The sequence below is a fragment of the Pogona vitticeps genome, chromosome 5 (assembly GCF_051106095.1).
Source record: "Pogona vitticeps strain Pit_001003342236 chromosome 5, PviZW2.1, whole genome shotgun sequence".
NCBI lineage: Eukaryota > Metazoa > Chordata > Lepidosauria > Squamata > Agamidae > Pogona > Pogona vitticeps.
In genome coordinates this window covers 134,542,407-134,568,623 of record NC_135787.1, presented here as the reverse complement: position 1 = coordinate 134,568,623, position 26,217 = coordinate 134,542,407, and the positions used below count along the sequence as shown (strand labels likewise).

Below are 26,217 nucleotides of genomic sequence, written 5' to 3'. Positions count from 1 at the left end.
TGATGGGAGTGTAGCTTTCTTTCACTTTTCTGTTTCAGCAGAAATAAGCCATCCCACCCACCCTCATTGCATCACACTGCTTGCTGTATGTTTAAGCAGAAGACAGGGTTAAGAAAAGAAGATGAGGTAAAATTCCAAGCAGTGTGAAGGCGAAGCAGACTGCATGTGTTGCTCCTTTAAGAAGTCATCAAAGACCATGCCAACTGTCCTTTTTGAGTCTCTCCCTTCCTTGTAGCTGCCTTAGGAAGTTCCTCTCCTCCTTGCTGAGATTAAGGCATTTTATTGGTGGTTGGAAGGGGAAAAACAAAACAGAGCCCCCAGGTCAGCAGACTTCCCCTGCCCTGGCCACAAACCCTTATGTCCTCCTGCTTTGCCTCTTGGCACACAACTCCCAGTCTTGTGGCCTGAAGCAGTTGCAGCATTCAGCGTGACCTGACCTTGTTGTTTGTGCTTCTCCTTTTGCAGAACAGGAAAATAAAGGCATAAATCACAGCAGATTCAAAATAAAATCAGATGTGGTAGAAAATGAGGGCCATGGGACGTGGTGGGGCTGTGGGCTAAACCGCAGAAGCCTCTGTGCTGCAGGGCTGTCTTGCGAAATCCATGTGACGGAGTGAGCTCCCATCGCTTTGTCCCAGCTCCTCGCCAACCTAGCAGTTCGAAAGCATGTAAATGCAAGTAGATAAATAGGTACCACCTCGGTGGGAAGGTAAAACGGCGTTCCCTAGTCACGCTGGCCACGTGACAACGGAAACTGTCTTCGGACAAGCGCTGGCTCTACAGCTTGAAAAACGGGATGAGCACCGCCCCCTAGAGTCGGACACAACTGGACTAAAAATGTCAAGAGGAACCTTTACCTTTATGGTGTAATAGATAGAATGGTGGACTAAGAATCAGACCTGGGTTCAAATTCCTGTTTTGCCATGGAGACTCGCTGGAGGGATAGTACTGGGGAAACCACTCCTTAAATATTGTAGATGCCATAAAAACCATATTAGATTGGGTCACTGTAAGTTCCATGGAACTTGATGGCCCATAACAGCAAAGTGCAAAAAACAAACAAACATGAAAATAGTCTTGCTGTGATCAACCTGGAAAGAGCAGTCTGGGAGAGAAGGACCCCCTCTCTTTAACTATCTAGCTAACTTACACTAGCTAAATTTTAAAGTGATTTTTTAAAAAAGAAATCTAAAAAGAGAAGCTAAGATGATGGGGGGGGATGAAGACATGTGAGACAATGCTCAGGAGCATAGTTACTGATAAATAATTACAACAAGGACATTATAATTATTTAATTAAAATCTCTGCATGGAGAGAGATTATGAGTCATTCTGCTTGCAGCCTCATTTAGATGATACCAGTCATTAAGCAATTTTGCTGCAGTCAGCAATAAAAGTCCATGCAGCTTTTGCCTTATTTTCTGAACCCCTTCAGTCAGCAGAATTGTTGCCCTCACCGTGTAATGCCAGCAGAGAAGGAAGTATGGCACTTGGTAATAAAATTATTACAAAGGAGTTTGTGGTTTTTAAAAGCAAACTTGTAAAAGACCACCATACAAACAGAAACAAAGTGTTGTACCTCTGGATGTCATTTATCCTAGGATCTTAGGGGTGATTCTGCTTACATTGTGGAAAACTAAAATGGAAGCAACTGGAGAAATAGTAAAATGAAAATGTGGAATATAATAATCACAGAGATATACTGTACTAAAAATGCATAGAGTTCCACTGGCTGGGCCAGTTGCAGATGATCTCTTGTTTCCTGGAATGAGATCATTCTGTCACCATGACCTCCTCTTCTTCCCTCTCAAGGTTGCCACTTTGTTATCATTATCCTTGTTTATTGCACTATGACTACATGTGGATTTAACCCATTATTTTGCCCACTGAAGGGACAAACTGGTTTGCTCCTTTTGTCGGTGAGCAGACAATCTATTTGCTAGAGGGAACCAGCCTGTGTTCGACCAGTGGCGAACCTCCCTTATTTGGGCAAAGTGTTGGAGCGGGTTGTGGCCGGGCAGCTCCAGCCACTGCTGGATGAAACAGATTTTCTGGATCTATTTCAATCGGGTTTCAGGCCGGGTTTTGGCATGGAGATTGCCTTGGTCGCCCTGTACGATGATCTTTCTCAGGAGAGAGACGGGGGAGTTTGGCCCTGTTGATACTCCTGGACCCCTCAGCGGCTTTCGACACCATCAACTATGATGTCCTTCTGGATAGGCTGGCTGGGTTGGCAGTTGGGGGCACTGCTTTACGGTGGTTCCGCTCCTTCCTGCCTGACCGTGTCCAGAGAGTGGTGCTGGGGGACAGTTGCCCTGTTCCATGGCGTTTATGTCATAGGCTTCCTCAGGGCTCAATACTGTCCCCCATGCTGGTTAACATCTACATGAAACCGCTGGGAGAGGTCAACAGGAGATTTGGGCTGAGGAGTCAGCAATATGCTGATGACACTCAGCTCTACCTCTCGTTTTCCACCAATCCAGGTGAGGCAGTTTCTGTGCTGAACTTGTGTCTGGACCTAATAATGGATTGGATTAGGGTTAATAAATTGAAACTCAATCCAGACAAGACGGAAGTGCTGTTAGTGGATGCTTCACCGGACAGGCTGGAGGGCCATTTCCCTGCCCTGAATGGGGCTAAAACTCCCCCCTAAGGGACAGAGTCAGTAGCTTGGGGGTGCTCCTGGACCCCAGTTTAACTCTGGAAGCCCAGGTGGACTCGGTGGCCAGGGGCACCTTCCTTCAGCTGCAGAAATTATGTCAGCTACGGCCCTACCTGGACGAGCGGAGTCTCATGACAGTTACACACGCACTGGTAACTCTACGTGGGGCTGCCTTTGAAGATGGTCTGGCGACTGCAGCTGATCCAGAATCGAGATGCGTGGCTGATGAGTGGTGGAGGTCCCCCTCACCACTGATCATGCCTCCGGAGCTCCAATCAGTGGTGAGGGGGACCTCCGGAGGTCTTCCAGGGCTTCTCCACCACCATGGGAGACATCTCGGAGGTTGTCCGGCACCACCACCACTGGCTTTCCCAGGGTACACCGGGCCTATCAGGGGAGGGATTCCCCTGGTAGGCCTGGTGTACCCTGGGAAAGCCGGCAGCGGCAGCAGATGAAATCCGAGAGGCCTCCCATGGCAGTGGGGAAGCCCTCGGAGGGCTTGGGAAGTGGTGACAGTGGCAGCCAGGGACCTCCATGCGGCATCCGGCAGTGGCGGGTAAGCCCTCTGAGGGCTTCGGCAGCAGCAATGGCGGCAGCCGGGGACCCCTGTGAGGCCTCTGGCAGTGGTGGGGAAGCCCTCGGGGGGCTTTGGCAGCAGTGATGGCAGCGGCAAGGGACCCCTTCAGACCGGTAAGGTGTTGCGTTTTGCATTTATTTTCTTTTTTTGGTGGGGGGTATTTTTTCTTCGGCTGGTTACGGATTAATGCGTTTTAAATGCATTTCTATGGGAAATGGACTCTTGACCTACAGACTTTTCGACCTGCGGCCACCGTTCCAATATGGATTAATTCCGTAAGTTGAGGGTCCACTGTAATGATATTGGGAAATATAAAAGTGAGTTTCTTCCTCTGCTCTTCCATGGACCAGAAGGAGAAAGCAAACTAACAAAAAAATTTTTTGAGTAGCACCGATGTACTGTACATTTTAGAAAAAATAAGCAAAATGAAGGCTTCCTCCCTTCAGTTGATTCCGGGCCCATTTATTTACAGCTTTTCTTAAGGGAGGCTTAAGGAGGCTGTTCATTCTTCAACAAATAAACAAATATCATTGCTGAGAGACATCTTGGCGGTGCTGACATCTTGACCTCCCAAAATCATCAGGGCGGGGGCTTGTTTAGCCCAGCTTGCCTCCTTCAGGAACCCCTAAGACGAAGGATAAAGGCTGGTAATAGTTTTGTTTCTCTCCCTCTCCCCCCCCCCCACATTCTTACAGGAGACGGACCAAATAGGGATGCTTGAAGTGCATATGCCATATGGAGGCATAGATCTCACCACATGGCATACTGAATTTCTACCTGACCGTAAGTGATCCTATTTAGCCCACACCAGCCCTCTCCAGATAAGTCATGTAGCCAAGCACAGAGTGGATGGGCAAGGGACTAGGAACAGCATGAAAGAGCAACAAAAGGAACTGGTATTGGCAGTTGGTCCCCCGCTGAGTTGAAAGCCTTGAGAAGGTGCCCAACAGTACCTAACCCTGACTCAGGCTTGCCATTTGTTTTCATATGACTAAAACGCGAGAGTGGTGTTCACACTGAATTATTAGCAATAAGGGCTACTTTAATTAATGTATAATGTGTGTATGACAAGAAATCACATTCACTACCGAGGACATAAGTCACAATCCTGGCAACTTTGGGAGATAGTATAGACATATTATTAGTGATAATGCAAATAGCGAACTCTCTTAAATTACATCTTAGCCACATGGAAGCATCTTTGACTACAACTCCCTGAAGCTGTAGATAACACAGTCAATGATCAGAGTTTCCTATAACAGCTGGGACCCAATGTTTGACATTCTGTGTTCTAGGCCATGCATAAAGTAGTATATATGGGCTGTTACCCTTGACTCCCCATTATTTAACTCCTTATTGTCTCATTGTGAGCCATATCCTCCCTGGTTGCTGGCTATTCCCACTAATCTCATCCTCTTTGTATCAGGATCTTTATGTGGGAAAGGCAGGGAGATATGCCAGTTTCCTATCCCCTGATCCTTCAATTCCATATATGTTGATACAGCAGGAGGAGGAAGAAAATGGCAACTCAGTTGAAGTTACTTTTGAAACACATGATTTCACCCTTCACAATATCATCTTCTTAAAGGATCTGAGCTTTGGTATATGAGCTACTTCAGTTCTGCTATAGGAGAAGAATATGAGTATCACAGATCCTTAGCCTATCTATCCCTGTATAATATACATATTAACTAATAGGTCTTAGCCTTATTTACAGATTCATTATAAAACATTTTCACCTTCTTGATCATAATATATGTGCTGGCACTGACAATTCTATGCAGCCAGTGCATGTTTGCCTCAGATGAAATAAATGCCTGTAGGGTTTTCTCCACAAGGGTAGGAACTCTGGCCTTTCAAGGTTCCCAACACAATGGAGGAACTCCACTGCATGAAAAAGATCTGAAGATCAACATAAAAAAACTAAGATCATGGCCACTGGTCCCATCACCTCCTGGCAAACAGAAGGGGAAGATATGGAGGTAGTGACAGATTTTACTTTCCTGTGCTCCATGATCACTGCAGATGGTGACAGCAGCCACAAAATCAAAAGACCTGTGCTTCTTGGGAGGAAAGCAATGACAGACCTAGACAACGTCTTAAAAAGCAGAGACATCACCTTGCTGACAAAGGTCCGCATAGTCAAAGCTATGGTTTTTCCAGTAGCAGTGTATGGAAGTGAGAGCTGGACCATAAAGAAAGCTGATCGCCAAAGAATTGATGCTTTTGAATTGTGGTGCTGAAGGAGGCTCTTGAGAGTCTCCTGGACTGCAAGGAGATCAAACCTATCCATTCTGAAGGAAATAGACCCTGAGTGCTCCCTGCAAAAGACCCAGATGTTGGGAAAGTGTGAAGGCAAGAGGAGAAAGGGATGACAGTGTCATCGAAGCTACGAACATGAATTTGACCCAACTCGGAGAGGCAGTGAAAACAGGAGGGCCTGGCGTGCTCTGGACCATGAGTTCATAAAGAGTCAGACATGACTTAACAACTAAACAACAACAACATAGCATGGGGATTATGCCCAGCATGCACACTATCAGGTGGTGAAGTTAACCTCATATGATCCCACCAGCCATTTCATGCATTTCATATCTGGATGCGAAGTAGCAGCAATGGCTCCTGTCATGGCCCAATTTAACAAGAGAAGATAATAGCAACCCTAATTTCTTGGGGAAACAGTTGACCAAAGGGGGCAACTTTTTTCTGGAAAATGGAAAGAAATGGAAGAGATTGCCTCATGTGTAATTATCTGATTGTGAGATTATGTATTTTGCATTGTTGTAATATCTGTTCAATAATTTTTAAAAATCACATACCCAATTGTGATTTTGCGTAATAATGGCTAATGAGTGTTTGTGAGGACTGTGAGAACATTTGGGGTTCCCCTGGACAACGACCACACTCTGTCTGTTTATCCTTCCACTCCAGAAGCACCACCAAATTGCTTTTGACCCACATGAAGAAGAGGAGGAAGTGTTTATGTAGCAAATGTTTATTAAAAATGCATCCATAAGAAATGCTTTCATTAGAAAAGAAGTATGTTTTGTTTGATGAACAACTTTTGTCATTGCAACAGAAACCTGCTGTGTACTGAAAGTAGATTTTTGAAATAAGAAACACAGGTATGATGCCTAAGACACACAGTTGCAATTGATCTAACTCTGGCCTCCCTTCCCCTGATGTTATTTTAGTGCTGCCGAAAGGGCATTTGTTTGGCTCTGTTTTCATCCGAGGGAGGTTAACTGTGTAAGTGCGCCCCAGATTGTTTACAGACAGACTCCTGTGGGATTTTGGAGGCAATAATAAAGGCAACAGCTAGTGAAGCAGAGCACCAGCTGCAGCATTTAGAAACCTGCATCCATGCTGTTGTTCCCCAACTGCACCATGCTAAGCATGTTTTAAATACTCTAACAATAATGATAACAAAGACCCATTTCTTCAGGAGTTCCATCTTAGCTGGTCTATTTGACTCAAAATCTAATCAATACAACTCCCGTTACAAATAAGAGCCATGTTTGAAAAAAGCTAAATATAATAATATTTTATGTGCACTTCCAGAAATGGGAGCCTGACATAGGTTTTCATCAGGCATGTATTATGGGAGCAGGTCACTAGCCTAGGCTGCAGGCTTATGCTGCTTAAGTGATAATGATAATAAACCTTAGAAAGTGAGATTCTGTTTAAATGACCATATTTGGAATGTTAAAAAAGGAGGGAGGATAAAATAAGATCTAGCCAAACAATTAAATTACCTCAAAACAAGCAAGCATGTGCATATGAGGGGGAGTGTGTGTGTGTGTGTGTGGTGTGTGTGTGTGTGTGTATGTGTGTATGTGTGAATTAATTAATTAATTAATTAGTTAATTAATGTTCACAGACACATATACAAACATTTTATTCAGTCTGAGGTGCATTGAATTCACTGTATGGCAGGTGCCACTTGCAAAACTACCTGAAAAAGAAAGATTTAAAAATGTGTTGGGCTGTTGTCCTAAGCAGTTGTTTAGCAAACATGATCTCTTGGGAGGAAAGAGCAATAAAACACTATGCTCACAGCTGAGGAAGTTTTACCTCAGTCAATTAGAACAGGTTACCAACATCCTAACTTTTTTTTTTTAAAAAAAGGATTACTTTTGGAAAACTGGTCACTCACACCCATGCTGGAATAGCGGTTTGCCCTGTAGTTGCTGAAATAATTCTTTTAAGGAAGTACAAATGAAAGTACAGCAGTCATCCCAAGAATATCCACAAACCAGATGTTAGAAAAAGAGCCTCTCTTTTTTTCTGGACCATCTCACAGCCAGGGCAGCCAGTAAAGTCCCTCCAATATCAACAACAAAAAAAGCCCATATCCTTCTATTAGCAACATCCCCCTGCAGCAACTTACCTTCCTTTCCTTGCATGTTGTACTAGGGCTTTACTATACTAATGAAGGGCAAAATCCTATAAAATTAATGTGTGGAATGTTTGGTATTATAATCTGGTAAGCTTCTTTATGTTACCTCACAAATTTTTTTCTTCCCAGATGGAAACAGTGAAGGCCAAGACCATTGAAGGAACAGAAAATCCCAACCTCACAACTTGATTGTCTTATTCTCACATAGTTTGTGTCCTTAGCTGGAAGTAAACACATCACACTAATCCTTTTCAACAAGATAACCCTGTTTCGCACCGTTAGATGCTAATTTTTATTAACTCTGTGACACTTCTAGCGGTGCTGCCAAGAATTAGGTCTGGAGGACCCTTGTTTCACATTCCGCAACAGACAATCTGTTGACATTATTGAAAAGGGACTTTTTTCCATCACCCTTAGGTTTTAATTTTTATTATGAATAAAATAATTCCTTCCATTATTCCATTTAATTATTGCTTATTCCATTTACTTGTTCCATTTAATTATTGCTAGTTCAGAACCTCTCTTGTCATGGCCTATGAGAAAGTAATTTGTGGTTGGTTAAACCCAGAGGTAACCTCCCAGTAATCATGTTAAAAGGTCCCCCCTCCCCCCCGGAATCTTAGCTTGCATGGCTCACAAAGGGAAATCTGTCTTTGGGTATAATCACCAGAAAATGGAGATTCATTGCTTATTATCCATTTGTGACAGGATGAAGAACTTTAAGTGTGTTGAAAGAGAATCAACAGTCTGAACAAGTTCAAGATAGAATGGCCACTTGAAAAAGAGGATGCTGTTCCCACACCTTTAATAGGTTGAGTTTCCCTCTTCTGTACAACTATAAATGAAGTAGGAGCTCTGTCCTGTTTTTTTCATTTGGCAAGAATACTTCAATGGGTTGTGCCCTACTGCTGGTTCATAATGTGAAAATTTTGGATATGAAATGAAAGGACCTTTTGATGAACAGCCGTTCAGTGCTTCCCAGCCCCACCTCCTCCAGTGGATGCCCCCTCAGAAGTAATGCCTGGAGGAAGTGGGAAAGGGGAGGCCGGGGTGCTGCTTCTGAATGGACGCCCACCTGGAGCAGGACTGGGAACCATCAAGCACCTGTTTGTCTGAAGGACGAACCACCGAATTGGTGGTTCATGCCCATCTCTAGAAAGGACTATGAAAACTACACAACAGAACTGCTATCAGTGATGGATGGTGGCCATTATGACTGGTGGGACAGAAGGCACAAAACCACATGATGGGTAATGCCAGAGGTGACAGGCAGAACCAGGGACAAAAGGGCACACACATGTGCATATACATACACAGAGCGAGGGGGGCAGGGAAGCAACCGTTCCCTCCAACATTGCCTCACTGTAACTCATTCATTCATTCTAGAAAAATCCTGAGAAGTAGAAAAATACACTTTACCCCCAAATATTCCTATCATTCCTATTTTTCAGTCCTCTTCCCTTTTGCATAGGAGGGGAGTGTAGCTGGGCCAACCCTCTGCCTCTAATAAGATGGCAGAGGTTTAGCCTAGCTACACTCCCCTCCAACAAGAGCCACCTAGTTGGTTGTAGCCTAAATCTGGGATGAGGCATTTTCCCACCTCAGATTTAAGACTTTTCTTGAGAGAAATACCATGTCAATAGCCTGTGTGCAGAAGATTATAGTTCAAATTTCTATAGCTGTTACAGAAACAGGAAAAAGAGAGAAATACATTGTCATACTTATAACCCCCCAAAGCCTAAAAGTGTGGATAGATCTGATGATAGGTGCATTATGTTCTCTTCTTTCAATTCTTTTGCAAGCCCTTTCTGTGTTTCTTCCCCCAAGGAACCATGGAGGAGGAAATGAGATTATGTTCTTGTCCAGTGTTATTTATTTATTTATTTATTTATTTATTTATTTATTTATTTATTTATTTATTTATTTATTTATTTATTTATTTATTTGATTGATTGATTGATTGATTGATTGATTGATTGATTGATTGATTGATTGATTTACATACCACCCATCTGGCAGCCAAGGCCACTCTGGGCGGTTTACAACAAGTAATATAAAACAACAAAGTAACAAAATAGCAAATAACAACATCAATACATAGGGGTGAAAATCAAAAGTCATAAAGTGCAGCGAGGATAAAATTACAATACAATAAATACAATTAAAAGCGTAGAAAAGTATAAAAACATAAAGCATGGCAGTATGATAGAAGTTATATTATTGGGCATTATTGTATCAGAGTATAGTTTGTTCAGGGAAGGCCTGTGTAAATAGCCAGGTTTTTAGCAGCTTTTTGAATGCAGAGATGCTGTGCATTATCTGGAACTCAATGTGATTGGCATTTGGGATCACATGGGCCCTCTATCTGCCTCAGTGCCCCTTTTCAGAACCGTGACTCTCAGTACAGCATCAGAAGTGTCACAAGAGGGATTGTTAGGAGCAGGACCACTTTTTCTTCCATGCATTTACCATAATGATGGTGGAAAATACATCCAAAAGGCTCTTAGTCATTCTCCTCTCATTGAGATGGCTGGATATGTTTCTCTAATTGGTTGCTCATCCTGGAACCATTGGAGAAAAGAAGGGCTAGATTATTATTGCAGTGTATAAACTTCCTGGAAAACTTTAATATTACCAGTTCAAATCTAGCCCTAGACTTGAGGAAATCCCTGACTGAGCAACAAAATTATTTTCAGGGAGTATAATACTACAGTGCTATAAATTGGGGAAATTATTCCTGCTGTTAAATCACAATCCCCTTCCTGAGTAACATTGTATACTCTGATTATTCCCCGTGAGGAGTTTGCAAAATTAATCACAATGAAATGTAACAATTATTTTCATTCTTACTATTTCTGTACAATTTCTTAGAGAAAAATAAATTGACACAATTACTCACGAGATAGCCTTTAGAATTTGTACACACAGCAGTAGCTGGTGGGATTCATCATAATGTTATTATGAATGATATTCTTCATATATTATAAAATCCCTAGGAATTTCATATGGTCTAAAATGTGAATGCTTTTTGAAATTAATTTAACTCTCTTATTGGTGTGCTGTACATTATATGAAGTTTGGGAGGATTTAAATCAGCTGGACCAGAAAAGTCAGGATGTGTTAAAGTTTTCTGTAAATTTGTTTACTTCTAGCTTCTGGGCCATATACCCCTCTTTTAGCTTTCTTTCCAGTACTTCAGTATTACAAGTTATCAAAAAGATAACACACTTCTGAAATATGTCAGTTAAGAATTTCCTGCAGGAATGTTCAGTTTCTCTCACCGAAATTGGATTTTATGTTCCTCATCCTTTTATTTGCATATCTAGAATTGTAGGATTCTAGCATACAATTTCAGAACCACTGTCTGATGGTCTGGGATTCAGTTCAGTTGCTTATTTATGGCAGAATAATAACTTGTCTTTCTCATAGTGCTGCTGCATTGTAGTTATTGTTTTTGTTAATTATCAAGCTAAAGAGGTGAAGAGAATATTTGAAATGGCTCCAGAGTTTCTCAAATTAGCCAACTCATCAAAGTTTCTATCCTAGCTTCAAGAAGGGACCACAGCAGTCATCATCACCAGTCTGAACTGTCAACTCCATCTTCCTTCTGCATAAAAACAAACATTTTCTCCACAATAAAGTCTTTCAATAAAAGCAATAAAACAACTCAAGGGAGCATTGTTATCATGAGCTAATCAGCCCCTGAGGGAATTAGAGGCACTTAGCTATATCTAGTGCCTCAACACCTGAGGGGCTGTGATAATTTCATGATAACCAACAAGGCATGACAGACTGGGAGGTTAATTAGATAATATTCAAACTTGGTAATGTTGAGTTTGAAGATTTCTTTGAACTTATGTAGGCAAAGCTCAGCTTATAAAACAGCTATGGGATATCACTGTACAATGGATAATTAACATTGCCTACAAGCTATTGGAGGTTCAGAATAACTGGGGGGGGGAATAACAGTTAAAATAACAGGCCCTGAGGCACTTCTTTAACAATGTGTAATTTTGATGAGTTCGCCCCATGAAATCATTACCCCCCTCCCCCCAAAAAAACTCACATCATACAATTTCATTTAGCAACAAATGCATAAATGAACAAAGTTCTTGAATTGAGACTCTTATACCCCCATGGCTTTAAAAGAGTTTCCTGTAGGAATGTAAATATGTTATTGAGAATAAATGATTTCCCAGTGTCACTAGAACCATTAATTTAAGAAAAAAAGGGACATTGTGTTGATAAAAGGCTATAGTGATTGCAAATATTTAACATATATCATGTGGCACTTGGAATATTCCACATAATTGAGTGGGAACACTACCTAAATAGTACATTAAATGTGCCATATTTCTCACACAGCACTGAAACATGAAATAATTTAGACTCCAGTCCTATGTCCCAGAGACCATAGGATATATCAGTTCCCCTTTCTCTCTCTGAGGTCAGAGAGAGAGAGAGAGGACTTAGTTCACAATTTCTCCTGTCAGCTGCCAGACACATTTTTCTAGCTCTTAATTCTTTGATGTCAGAGTACTAAGAGAAGGCGAAAGAGAGGACATTGTCCAAATGTTTTCTAAGCTCCATGGATATACTGGGGAAAGATTCAGGGGAAAGGCTTGGGTTCTAAAGTATTAATTGACTTTCCATTTCCTCAATATATCTTCAGGAAAAGCGGGGTGGGGGGGGACAATAAAAGCTTGCAGGGATGGAACTAAGAATGATGGGGGTGGGGGGACACACTGCTTCACTCTCTTTTCCACTCTGATGGCATAAGGCAAATAGGGCTCTAGTTAATGATTCTCCTGTCTGTGACTCTGGATACCTCTGCCCATCTGTTACTAAATTGGCTGTCACTGCTGAACGATTTTTATTCGCATCCTTAAGAAGCACACTTGACACAAGAATGGGGATCCTGAGGGTCCTAAGAACTTGGGTGGGGTGTGGCACAAGCCAGAGGCAGCTGCATTTTAGATTCACACAATTATGAATTTAGATTCACAAAATAATGCCAGGCAAATATACGTTTCTAAGGTTTCTGGGGAGGGGAAGAGGATAAGTTTTTACTTCTTTGGAAAGGAAGATAGGAAATCAAGTAAGAGATCCTATTTCAGGCAGTTTGTTGCGAAGTAAAAAAGGTGAGGTCAAGAGGAGAGGAGACTGCAGTTGGGGAGGCAGCATCTCAGAAACACACTCATTCAAAATGAGGTGCCTTGCGTCTCTTTCCCAGGTTCCTTCTGCACCCTTGTTAAGAGTAGATCTTCCTATTGGTATTCACATGAATCCATCCTGTCAAAATCCTTCAGAAGAGCTTTATAACATGAGAGAAAGACTTTGAGAAAGAGACATGCTATAGTGGTGCTTTAGCAGGAAGCCTACCCATTACTCTTTTCACCAACAGAAATCTGCAGTAGCTGGGAAGGCTTCTGACCACAAAAAATGGTTTTAAAATAGAACTAATATTATCCTAAACACAGAGAGAATCTCTATCCAAGCACCCACACATAAAAGAAAGAAGAAGATCAGGAGAGTACAGTTTGTAGGAAAACATCTCAAGAAAGCTTTAATAATTATCTTAATTTTGTTCTTATTGTTGTATTGTTTTAACTCGAGTCTGTGACCACATAATAAATAAATAAATAAATAAATAAATAAATAAATAAATAAATAAATAATGAATGAATGAATGAATGAATGAATGAATGAATGAATGAATGAATGAATGAATGAAAATGATATTAAAACAAATTCTGATCCCGCCAACCTAGCGGTTCGAAAGCATGCAAAATGCAAAATGTGAGTAGATAAATAGGTACCACCATGGTGTGAAGGTAACGGTGTTCCGTGTTTAGTCACCCTGGCCATATGACCATGGAAGATTGTCTTTGGGCAAACACTAGCTCTATGGGTTGGAAACGGAGATGAGCACCACCCCCTAGAGTCGGACACGACTGGACAAATTGTCAAGGGGAACCTTAACCTTTACCTTACATTGATGCCCCCTTCATTTTAAACTCAAGTGAACACAAGGGATGAATTTCAATCTTTAATTCACCAAAAAGTGAGGGGAACTTCCACTTAGGGCATGGTTATACTGACAATAAGACAACAGTTGAATCAGGCTTTGTGTAATTAAAATCAATTTTTAAAATTCCAGCCACACAACACACAGCAAAGCCTGCTTCTTTTTGACCACAAATTGAGTTTTTTTTAATAGGCTGGCATGGCTTTTTAATTTAACACACTTCTGAAATCAATTCTTTATGAATCACTTTGGGCAATGTGAACACCCCTGTCATATTAAATACTGTCTTTGGGGCAGTTGTGTATTTCAGACGGCAGGGACACTGTCACTCATCCAAATTTGTTTGTTTGTTTATGAATGTTATCATTGCATCACTTTAGCAATATGCCACTTAAAATTTAATTTTAAAAAAGGTGAGAGAAATGCAGGAATTCTGGAGAATGCTGAAAACTAAAAAGATTAGTGCACATCATTAAAAACATGGTCTACAAACATGTTGATGAATGAAATGATTTAAAACTTCGTCTGCAGTTTCCCCAAAGCAATTTTAAGCCCCTAATTTATATTGGAGTACTAATTTTCAAAGTGATACAAAAACCATATAACAAATGGGTACAAATCAGCAGTGAAACCGCACCCTTGTTTAGGACTAAGTCTATTAAACACTATGACCAGAGTCTACGGAAGGGAACATCTCTATGTGATCCCTAGCTTGCAGTTGTGTGAGCCAGAGAGCACACTATCGGAAGTGGATCCTCTGCATTTGCAAGAGAGTAATAAATACTCCTCTGTGTAAACACAGAGAAGAACGGCCATATATACAATGGACCACAAGAAGATTATCCCCATGGAGATGTTTTTTCACCCAGATATGGATCAGTTGGGCTGGAATAGTAAAGGTTATGCAACTATAGAAAAGAATGTGCCACAAACCTGTTTGTAGATGCTGATATGATATAGGAAGTGGGGTGAGTAATGAACTCATTTTGCAGTGTTTATTTGGAATGGAAATTAAGGTATAAGAAAAATATATCTATGTTCCCACATTATAAGTGAGGATGAAAGTTTGATTTATGTTCCAGATTTCCTTGCTTTAGGAAGCATAGCTTCAATTATAACTTCTTTTTTTAATTTACAGACTGTGACAATTCCATTCGGCTGCCTCCAAGCTCTCTGTGCTGTGTGCTATTTCCCAGGACTACCACATTATGTGATGCCAGTTGGGTTTGGGGCTCTTAGAGGACTATTTTTTAAAAAACTCACACATGTATGCAATCTATTTAATGTAACACGTAGTGTGGCACTCAACTTGCTCAAGCTGGGCGTTATAACAAAGGAATCTCCAAATGAACATAGGTTCATTTGATATTGGATTAATCAAGTGACGCACATCTCTGAAAAGCTGCACTGACAACTGCTCAGGCCTTATTGCTCTGTCAGCATTGATGTTACAGATGACAATCATTCAGCACTTATCATTCAATTTAGCTAACACTGTACAGCAGATGTGGAGAACATTTAGCTTTCCAAATATTCCAAATTTAGACTGCCGTGCTCAGTTCTATTTGGGCATGTTGAGTAAGGATGATGAGAGTTGCAGGCCAGATGTTCTAGAAGGCCAGCAAGACTCTAATGAATAATAACAGAGTGTCATGAAGTTGATTCTTACTTATGACAACGTTTTTCTGGGTTTTCTAGGTACAGTACTCAGTAATCCCCTTCTTTTGGTTGCGCCCTCAGACTGTGTTGCTTGCTTAAGGCTACACAAGCTGGCTCTTTTCCAGAGATGCATAATGGGGAATCAAACATCCAACCTCTGGCTCCACAGTCAAATACACAACTATTTCTTTTAAAAGGAAGAGGTTGCTTCTAATGGCTGGCTGAGGGGGGCTCGGTAGGATATCTATAGCCAGGAGTGGGGTTTTAGTAATTTGCAGGGTTTCTCTCTCCTCTTTGCAACTAAGAAAAATAGAGTAGATTATATTTTAAAAGGAAATATATGCAGGTGTCCCTAATTACCATTATCCGTATATCTTGGAATTCAGCTTATCCTGACACAGAATATGAATAACATTTGTGACACATGATGCCTTTCTCTGGAGCATCAAAGATGGTCACAAAACAACGTAAGATGGTGGAGACTAATATTTTGCTTGTTGGTCCGGTTTTGAGCATGCTCAGGAGTAAAATCTCCAGAGCCTACCAGGATATACTTCTGTTAAACATACTCCTGCCCTCAGGAATGGTTCAGGAGGATATTCTCACACTAATAGGGTTACTAAATGAGCAGCATATAATTTCCTGGGATTTGGGGGCCAACACCTATGACCAGAAAATGGGCACTTATTATGTAAGCTCTTGTGATATCACAGAAGTGGGGCAGGCAACTGCTGCTCGTAGCAACAGGCACATGGTACTTAAACTAGGCCAGCAATACAAGGCACACCACTCCCTGCTTTGATCCCAATGGCATTAAATGGAGGCACGCATAAGATTTCTCCCCTGTCCCTCCCCTTTCGTTCTGGATTTCTGATGCACAAACATGGTGCAAATGCCCTCCCTATACGCACCAACATTTTTGTAGAGCTTGGGGCAGCTAGGAATTAGTAGACATCAGGCTTTGATGCCATCTTACACCCCCAGATCAAAGCTTTTTTCCCCTCTTCCAGCACTGCTCATTCTAAAATTTTTCTCCCTCCTTGAAAATCAAAGAACGCATAACAATTCATGGAGGCTTCAGCCAGTGCCCCGAGATCTGACAACTGTTATCACCAGATCTGAAATCAGATTTGGCTTTTATGTATGGAAGTGAGGGAGAAGCCTATTCAGTTTTTTTTTCAAGTATGTTGAGCACACAAGAAAGGGGAAATGGGTTAGCCCCCTCCCTGCTCAGTTATCATTCCCATCACTCTCTACACAAGTTGGGCGACTTCCTGAAATCAGACACCACTGTCGCTTTGTGACAACTTTCCATGTGACTTGGCCCTCTGGAAAATCATGATCATTTGTAGTAATGTAGAGGTCTTCCATGGATAGTGGAAGCTCTCCAGACTATTGTGGTCCACAGAAATTATGGTGACAAAAAATGATGTGACCAGGAAGAGACTAGCTTGGTCCCCTTTCCCATGTGTTTATTCAGTACCCAGTAGAGGTGCCTGAGGAAGGCTAGAGAATGTGCCCCATTTTGTCCTTTGCCTCAGGCAAGAAAATGGCTTGCGGCATTCCTGTCAGCTTCAAACATAGGCTCATCATATACATGTAAGAAGCTGGCAAGTAAGATGTGAGAGCACTACCATTCTCATGCTATTGTCCCCTAATGATTGGCATTCAAAATCTCTCAGCTTAGAGGTACTGTACAGCCACCATGAGTTCATGACTAGTAGCCACAGGAATTTTCATTCCTAGCCTAGATTTGTGACCAGAACGACACATGCGGGTTTTAAAACTTGTATTTGTTGTGTCACTTTGGATGCGACTCAGGTATCGTGATCCCCCCAACTTTTTCTTTATATACGGTACATCTCTCTCTCAAACTGAGGATTGTGAATTCTTAATCCTACTCAAGAAAGATTTTAAAGTTAAGGTAGCCCAAGGCAGCTGTTAAAAAAAAACAAAGGAAGAAAAGAAAAAGGTGTAGAAGATTTAAGTGAATTTTTAACTGGTATAAGGATGTGTGTTCTCCTCTTGCCATTCATGACTGCCAGCAAAAGCCAGCTTATCAGTTTCCTGTTTCATAATGGTAAATTCATACATATTTTAAATGTGTAAAATACTTCAAAAAGTGTGGGGCCATCTAAGCTCTCAGTACAACTTGGAAATGTTCTTGTATCAAAATATACTGCACGTCAGTCAACACAATCTACATGAAATGCTAAACAAAAAATTGTGTCATTTAATTTTACTGGGAAAGAAACCAAGCTGTTTAATGCTGTTACTGCCCTTACTGGATGGATAATCCTGTTTATGCTAAAAACACTCCATCCTAAATACCTGCCACACACGCGGCTGACATAAAACTGATAAGACCTTTCAAGATGTCACTACAAAGAACAGGAAGCATTTCTGTCTTAGAAAAAGAACAAAAATTGGAAGGTTCTAGATACTTTTAAGCAAACTGCTGAATAAATAATATGGCACACTTTTTAAGAAGTTTGTGGGGACTGCTTTCAGTATCAGTCAGTCTTGATGAGGTCTTCTTCTCACAATGAGCCACTAGATGGCACCTTATCTTTGGCAACCTGATGCCGGTGGGTAACTAACTGTCTATGGCTTATTGTAGCAGCCGGCTGTCTCCGGGCTGATTGAAATGGATGTCACTTCATTCTTTCCTCTGTCAAGCATCTCTGCTTATCATTGTAATATTTATTTCTCATAATTAGAGATATTTATATGTCATGGTCATTGTAAACTATTAGTTCAGCTAATTTCTCCCGCCCCCCCCCCAAGAATATTGACTGTACTGAAGACAAGAATCTGCCCCCCTTTTTGTTTGTTAGTTTATATTTTTATCTTCTAGTTCTTCTCCCTCTCTTTTCCCCTATGCATTTTTTGTCCGTCAATGTAGCTGGCTATTTCACCTAGCTTTCTAGATGATGCCCTGCAATTGTGGCTAGGGACTATACACATGAAGGTTTCCCATGTGTTCTACAGTTCTGATGGTTTCTAAATTATGTTGTTGTCATTACTCATTTATTGGTATACAGTGCATTCTTCCTATAATGAACCTGGGGCAGTGGACATGTGTAACCATGCTGACGTCTCCGGAGATCCCCATGTATCCCACTAGATTTTCTTCCAGCAAGCCTTCCATGAACCAAATGAGGTATTGCGATATCAACCAAAGAATCTATTAAACTTGGATGGAACCGCATATAGCAAGTAAATCAGAACTTCAACTCAATGGTAAACCACTTCTGAATATTTTCTCCCTGGAAAACCCTGAAAAGGGGTACCACGAGTTAGAATTGACTTGATGAAACATTATCAATATTTATTATTATATGCAAGATGGCTCTAGCCTTCTTTTTCTATTGCCTGCTGCTGAGGTACCAAGTCCTCAATCACCTTGATCAAGTTGGAGTATGCTCTGGAGGTGGACAAGGCAGGAAGTCCCACAGCAAAGGTGGTGGATAGTGGGGATCAGTCTTCCTTGGATGATGATTTCAGTCTCAGGGTTCTCAGCCTCCACCAGAAGGATTGTCATGGGTTGGGGAGGTACAGTGGTGGTTTCCTGGGAATGACTGTCAGTGCTTTGAGGTCCCCATGGGATGGTGCTTCTCATGCTCCCTTCTTTCCCTAGATTTGGCCTCATCAATGCTGGTCACAGCATTCCCGCTCTCCCCAGAAGGATGGTTTCCTCTGAGTCCTGGCCTTCTGGACCCTTCCCCCTCCTCTGGTGGGACGAGAAGCTGCACCCATTTTTCCATCCATGGATCTTTCTGCTCAACCCAACCCCAACCTTCACAAGGATTGGCAGAAGCTGGATTCCTGAAAAGGGTTGGTTGTTATCTACAAAGCTAGGGCATCATCTAGAAAGCTAGGTGAAATAGCCAGCTACATTGACAGACAAAGAATGCATAGGGGGAAAGAGAGGGAGAACTAGAAGATAAAAATATAAATTAAAAATCTAACAGGCTCCCAGTCAGATTCCTTTCTTGCCTCCTGCCAGCGGTCTACCTCCTCCAGCTGTTCCAGGTCCCATTTATTCCCCTGCACTAAGGGCTCCCTTTTTTTCCTTCAGAACCTTCACCATTGGTTGGCTGTTTATATCTGGGTGACCCTCCACTCCCTTCTCAGATCCTCCCCAGACTACTGGAGAGCTGCAGGTTGGGAACTCCTCCAGAAGGGTAGAGGAGTGGCACAGCCTGCTGGTGGCAACATGAGCAACCATGGTATCCTCCCAACAAGGCTGTGCAGCAGAGAACACAGCTTAGAAGAGACCATGTGGAGTAAAGCAAAATGGCAGGAAGAAAAGCATTAAGTACATCCTCCCATATTACCTCTCTGCATCCAATACCTTCCTCCCAAAGCTGCAGAGGTATTTTAGCAGGACATGCTTCCAAGTAAATCTACTGGGGATCAGGTCACTAGGAGAAAGTTCTTAAACTACTTACAAAGTATCATGTGATGACCCTAGACAAAAGTAATGGTGGGGGGTGGCAGGGGTGTGTGAAAATCCCATTTTGTTTATGTCAAATCTTTGCAGCATGCTTGTGAAAACGAGTAGCTAGGGAACAACAGCAGGAGAGGGCTATTCCTTGCACATCATACTTGTGGGCTTCCCAAAGACATCATTAGGAAACAGAATGCCAGACCAAAAAGACTGTGGTCTGATGATTTCCTTTTTTTTTTTTTTCTTTTTATCATTTATGATGGAAGAAAAATTATAATGGATTTTTTTTAAATGTTATTCAAAATAATATACAGATATAAAAATGTAGGAATACTACTCTGGGGGAAGAAAAAGAAGGAAAGAGAAAGGACGAAGGAAGGAGGAAAAAGTGAAAGGAAGAAATAAGAAAAGATGCACAAATATAAATCCATACAAAGTTAGCATGTGTATGCCATATGTTCAAATGATGAAAGGTTATTAGGTCTGCATTAAAATTTTGATGGTTTGTTTTATTATTTTTAATGCACAGGAAGATTCAGACACATTTTTGTACACATCTGCCTTCCAAAGCACACATTTCACCTAACAGCTTTTAAAAATGCTTTTGGCTTAAAATGCATGAATTCTGTATACATTTGTTTATTGGAAACCTGCCTCCATTCATGCTCCAGAAGCAGCAAACACTTTGGGGGAAAATAGTACGCTTAGCCTCACCCCTCCAGCACAAAGCAGTAACTCCAGTTAAACCATTGCTTTTACTAGTGGCTTGAAAGCAGAAATTACAATTGCTCTTGTGAGAAGGGAAACATTCATGGTAACTGTAGGAAGTAAGCGGGGTTGCGGAAAGGTCTCCAATAATCTCCAGGCTGCAGTCTATATGCTCCTTCTCTGGTGAGTAGGGACTGAATGCAAAAGTGGTGAGATTCTACCAGATTAAGTACAAGAACATCTGTCAGATTAACAGGGATTTTAAAAAAATATGATGAAACTGTAATAAATTTAGGAAAATATTACATTTTAAATAACTAGTTTGAAGAATAACTTTTGGACTACTTGGACAAGGGACAGGAAAGAAGAACATGTGGAAATGACAGGAAACAAGAAAATACTCAGAAGTAGTCTGGTCCCCTTAACCACTTCTAGCTCTCGTCGTCGTTTATTCGTATCCGACTCTTCATGACTCCATGGACCAGAGCACGCCAGGCCCTCCTTCCACTGCCTCCCGGAGTTGGGTCAAGTTCATGTTGGTCGCTTCGATGACACTGTCCAACCATCTCATCCTTTGTTGTCCCCTTCTCCTCTTGCCTTCACACTTTCCCAACATCAAGGTCTTTTCCAGGGAGTCCTCTCTTCTCATGAGATGGCCAAAGTATTGGAGCCTCAGCTTCAGGATCTGTCCTTCCAGTGAGCACTCAGAGTTGATTTCCTTTAGAATGTATAGGTTTGTTCTCCTTGCAGTCCAGGGGACTCTCAAGAGCCTCCTCCAGCACCACAATTCAAAGGCATCAATTCTAGCTCTACCCCCTGTTAAATATGTTCATCACAAAACATGTCTAGTAGTAGCGAGAGACTGCCAGCTAGCTCTGATTATGAGATATGTCTTTGAAGCTTTTGAAGAAAGTTAAGAGGGGAGGCAAAATGTACCTGGTATTAGCAATGCTTGTAGTCTGTTCCACCAGGGTTCCTGGCCTGGTGAAATCACCTCTGTTCCCATGTTTCCATTTGTCACACTAGTTCACACACCCATCTTGTTGCCATTACCCCCTCCCTTAAGACATCTTCCTTACTTATAAGATCTTCTGCCCCAAAGACAGAGAAGTGTCCACCCTTTGAAGATGTTAGCTTTACATATGGAGGGTTTATGCATGAAGGAGGAAGCATGCATCCTGGCCTCACCACGTTGTTACCCACCCAGCATCTTGATATCAGATATTTGCAAAAGTGAGACTTAGTTCTTTGGAAAGTTCCTTTTTTTAACTACAACTCCATGGCTGAAATCCTGTTGCTTGGCAAAGTAAGTTGCATTTAAAGTAGACCCATTGAATCACTGGGGATTTGCTTAACCAGGTTCTCCATAGATTCCATTAATGCAATGGGTCTACTCTAGTTACAATTTCAGGGGCTGAAATCCAGTTGCTTAGAATAAGAATAATAATAAGAAGATCCTTTCCAAGGTTTTCTAGGTATAGAAAACTCAGAAATAGTTTACTATCCCCTTCTTCTGTGCAGCATGCCCAAGGCCACACAGATTGGCTCTACTAACAGGAGGTACAGTGGGGGATTGAACTCGCAACATGTGCTCCAGAGACAGATGCCCAACTACTGAGCTACGAGGGGGTGCTGGTAAGTATTGAGCCTTTCCCAGAAAAAATTGAGCTAGGAAGCTATAAATTGCAGGGTGTGTTGGCCAATTTGTCTATATTCAATGGTGCAAAAATCAACTACTTATGATTTTAACTTATCTTTCATGTTCAGGTCCAAAGTGAAAATGGCAGCGCCTCGAGAAAAGTTCAATGTGGAAGAGCCTAGGACCATAATCAAGTTCCTGTTTTTCCAAGGGAAAGGTGCAAAGCAGATCCATGATGAAATGTTACAAACTATGGGAGACAGTGGCCCTTCATATGCAACAGTTAAATGTTGGGTTGTCAATTTTAAAACTGGCCATTTCGGTGTTGAAAATGAGAAACCCTGTGGAAGGCCTGTTTCTGTCTTTGTGCCTGCAAATGTGAAAGACATCCACGACATGATCATGGAGGACTGCCGAATATCAGCCAAAAGTATTGCTATATATCTGAGAAGATCATGTGAGAGAGTTGATGCCATTATGCACAACGACCTGGAAATGAGAAAGCTGGCAGCAAAGTAGATCCCCAAACTTTTGGCAACCAAACAAAAGAGGAAATGTGTGGAGTCATCGGTGGCTGTTTTGGAACATTTTGCAAGAAATGAGTCAGATTTCCTGGGCAAACTGGTAACTGGTGATGAGACATAGATCTACTGTTATGATCCTGAGACAAAGGAACAGTCTAAGGAATGAAGGCACAGTGGTTCCCCCAGGCCAAACAAGTTCCGAGTGCAAAGGTTGGTGCAGAAGCAAATGGCAACCGTTTTTTGGGATAAGAAGGGAATTCTGCTGGTGGACTACCTCCAACAGGGTTCAACCATCAATGCAAAATATTACTGTGATTTATTGAGGAAGTTGAGGCAAAACATCAAGGAAAAACGTCAAGGAAAGCTCTCCAAAGGTGTCATCCTGTTGCATGACAACGCCTCTTCACACACTGCAGGTGAAACAATGGCAAAACTGACATCCTTAGGGTTTCAAATGATGCCCCATCCACCCTATTCCCCTGGCCTGGCTCCTTCTAACTATTATCTGTTCCCCAAACTCAAAAAACACCTAAAGAGACAACGATTTGGGAGTGTTCTGACAGCAACTAATGCTGCAAATGAGTGGTTCCACCAGCAGTCTGAAGTTTTTGTTTTTTTTTTGTTTTGTTTTTGCAGGGACTTAAGAAGCTGCAGGGCAGATGTCGCAAGTGCATTGACTTCGTGGGAGAATATGTAGAATAGCGTGGCAGCTACAGCTTCCTAGCTCATTTTTTTTCTGGGAAAGGCTCAATACTTCTCAGCACCCTCTCATATACAGCCAGACTTCCCTTTTACAGCTACCTATAATCAGGATGCTTGCTGGGGGAGTCTGGCTATATTAGTTAAGGGATTCTGGGGGTTGTCATACCAAGCTTTATGAAAGGCTGGTTCTCTTTCTGTTGCCAAACTGCACAGCCCCATTGGTGCTTCACAACAAGACCTTTTGCCCCAAACAACTTCTCACTGCTTGTAGATGTGAATGAATACATCAGTTTCAGTGAGGATAGAAATGGCATCTGCACGGAGATGTAGTTGTCATCCATCCATGCTGCATTTTCTTCAATAAGAAGCACATTTGGATTTCCATTCACATCTGCACTTATAATCTGTCCCACATAGTGGGCTAAGGGCAGCTAGTTTCAGGTGAACGAGCATCAACATGGTTGACTTAGCGATAGGGACAGTTGACCGAAGAACTTGTGTAATATATTTTTTGTCATCATGTTTTGGATGTAGGATCATATCTTTTTTATTTATTTAATGTTTATTTATTTTTACTTTAAAAGGCTAGAGTTGGGAGAGGTAAACAGTAGCTAGGAAGGACTAAGAAGCCGCATACTTTTTCTCTAGAGATGGTGCCTCATTATGCACAAAAACATCTGACGAAATTAAAGCATTTGGAAAAACAATAATAAAGCAATTAATTTCTGCAGCTCTTTGAGGCTGGATATCACTGAAGCAAATAGTTCTTGGCATGATTCAGACCAGGACTGCTGACTTAAGGAATAATGGAGGTTTAGGGAGGATACCAATTACGAGGACTATCAATATTCATGCTTGAGGGTGAAAGCTAGTAATGGGTAAAGGGCAGGAAGAAAGGGCTTCCATGGGTCTAATATTGCACAACTGTCTAGCCATAGAGTGCAACTGCTGCTTCTTCTGAAGCCTTTAATTTAGCCCATTGTCAGAATACCCAACTAGCTAGATAATTGGCTATTTTCAGTGTGACAGTAACTATATTCCTGTAGCAAAACTTCATTGTAACGAGTGGCCTGAAATTGAGATGTGATTAGCTTGTTTGTAAGGATTTGAGGAAATTCCTTTTGTGTGGATGACTTAGCTTGCTGCCTCATTTCTCAAGTTGTCTGCAGCCTGAGCCATATGAAGAAAATTTTTTAACCCCACCCTCCACAAATTATGGGAACAATAGGGGGTCCAGTTTTACTGACAATTAGATTTTATGTTCTATGAATTTCTTCTTGATAAGAAGACATTTTGCATTATTCACTCTTCTTAATGTACCTGTTTAAGGTTTGATAATATTAAACACATACTGCACATAAAATATCTTATTTACTCTTTTAAGCAAACAAGATACTGTAAGTATGGTGCAGAAAAACTCGTTAGTTCTGATGAGAGATTTAAGCAAGTATCTTAGATTAACAAGGGCAGGGTTTGGTTTTTTACAAAACAGAAGAACAAGGAAAGCTAAAATACAGTACATTTTTGGTCAAGAGTCTCTTTCTGTAACCTGCAGCTCTCCCTTTTCTTGTCTGCTGGTTCCAATTTCTTTTTACTCTTTTCATTTTAACACCTTCTGTCTTCATTGAAGATTTCAGCAACCGACTCCCAAGAAAGTGTTTTTCAATGGGAAATGTACTTTTCTCCCTTTTTTCTGATGTACCTTTAAATTGTTGAAAATTAGTTTTTGGTTTAATATAGTAAATTTTGATTGCAAGTTAATAATATTTATTGTGTTATTAGCTGTATCTGTTTTCCATTTCTTTTATAAGCCCTTTAGGTCCTTACATTGGAAGACAGATGAGATATAAATGAAACGCATCAATAACTTTCAGAATAGTAAATCCACTGCATCGGAGGAGATGTAATTATCAGAATCATGCAGAAAACTTGATATAGGTAGCAAAAAAAAATTTTTTTTTAGAAAAGAGAGAACTCTAGGTAATACAATACAACCCCATTACCCTTCCTGGGTTTTCCAGTGTAATAGTTTGATCTATGGAAAATCTTCTGGATTGTTTGCATTCCCAACAGTCTAATATCACAGAACTGTCTAGACATTAAGTAGAACCGCTATTTCATCTGAAGCCATTAATTCAGCCCACTGTCAGAATACCCAATAGGCTTAATTATGAAGGACTTCATAGCAGGATGATCATCCAGAAGGACATTTCAGAAAAGATACATTAGAAACCTTCAGGAATGAGAACTAAATATTGGCAATCTAGAACTATGTTCACACTGAGGCTGTTCATAAGAGGACCTCCATATTGACAGACCCAATGGAAGTGACTTTGTGGTCCCCATTCTGGGGTTCATGTATCGGAGGAAGCACTTGTAAACAAGTAATTTCACATGTACAACTAACAGTGTAAGTAGGGTGAGACTTAACAAAGGAGGTACCCACACCCCAATTTTGGAAGGAGACATCTGCTCTGCTTGGTCCACCAGCCACTTCTGGCTAACAAGAACCCAAAACATCTCAATTTTTTAACAGAGCAGAAAACTGTTAGATAGCTCAGTGTTTTAGATCTCTGGAAGTTTGATCCCCCACTGTCTCTCCTGGACAGGGGCTGAACTTGATGATCCATAGTGTCCCTTCCAGCTCTGCAGTTCTGAAGTTATTATCATTATTTGTACATATAACTCTATGCATAGCAACTTGCATTTCATACTTCTCATCACATGAATGGACTTTGGAGTGGAATCAGCAGGCACGGACCATCTTGCCCCACCACATCCTGGCTATCTGAGCTCATGGAAGGAATTTTTCAGAAAATACTGTTTTGTTTTTGACATGGTATTGGTTTAGGATGGCTTGCGTTACA

At 41.3% G+C, this 26,217-nt stretch overlaps 1 long non-coding RNA gene across 1 annotated transcript; it reads left to right on the top strand.

Moving 5' to 3' along the window:
* The first annotated feature begins 3,119 nt into the window (after positions 1–3,119).
* LOC144583295 (uncharacterized) lies at positions 3,120–24,497 on the top strand. Its single transcript, XR_013537005.1, has 2 exons — positions 3,120–22,120; positions 22,253–24,497. It is a non-coding gene; the product is annotated as an uncharacterized LOC144583295 (long non-coding RNA).
* The last annotated feature ends 1,720 nt before the right edge of the window (positions 24,498–26,217 follow it).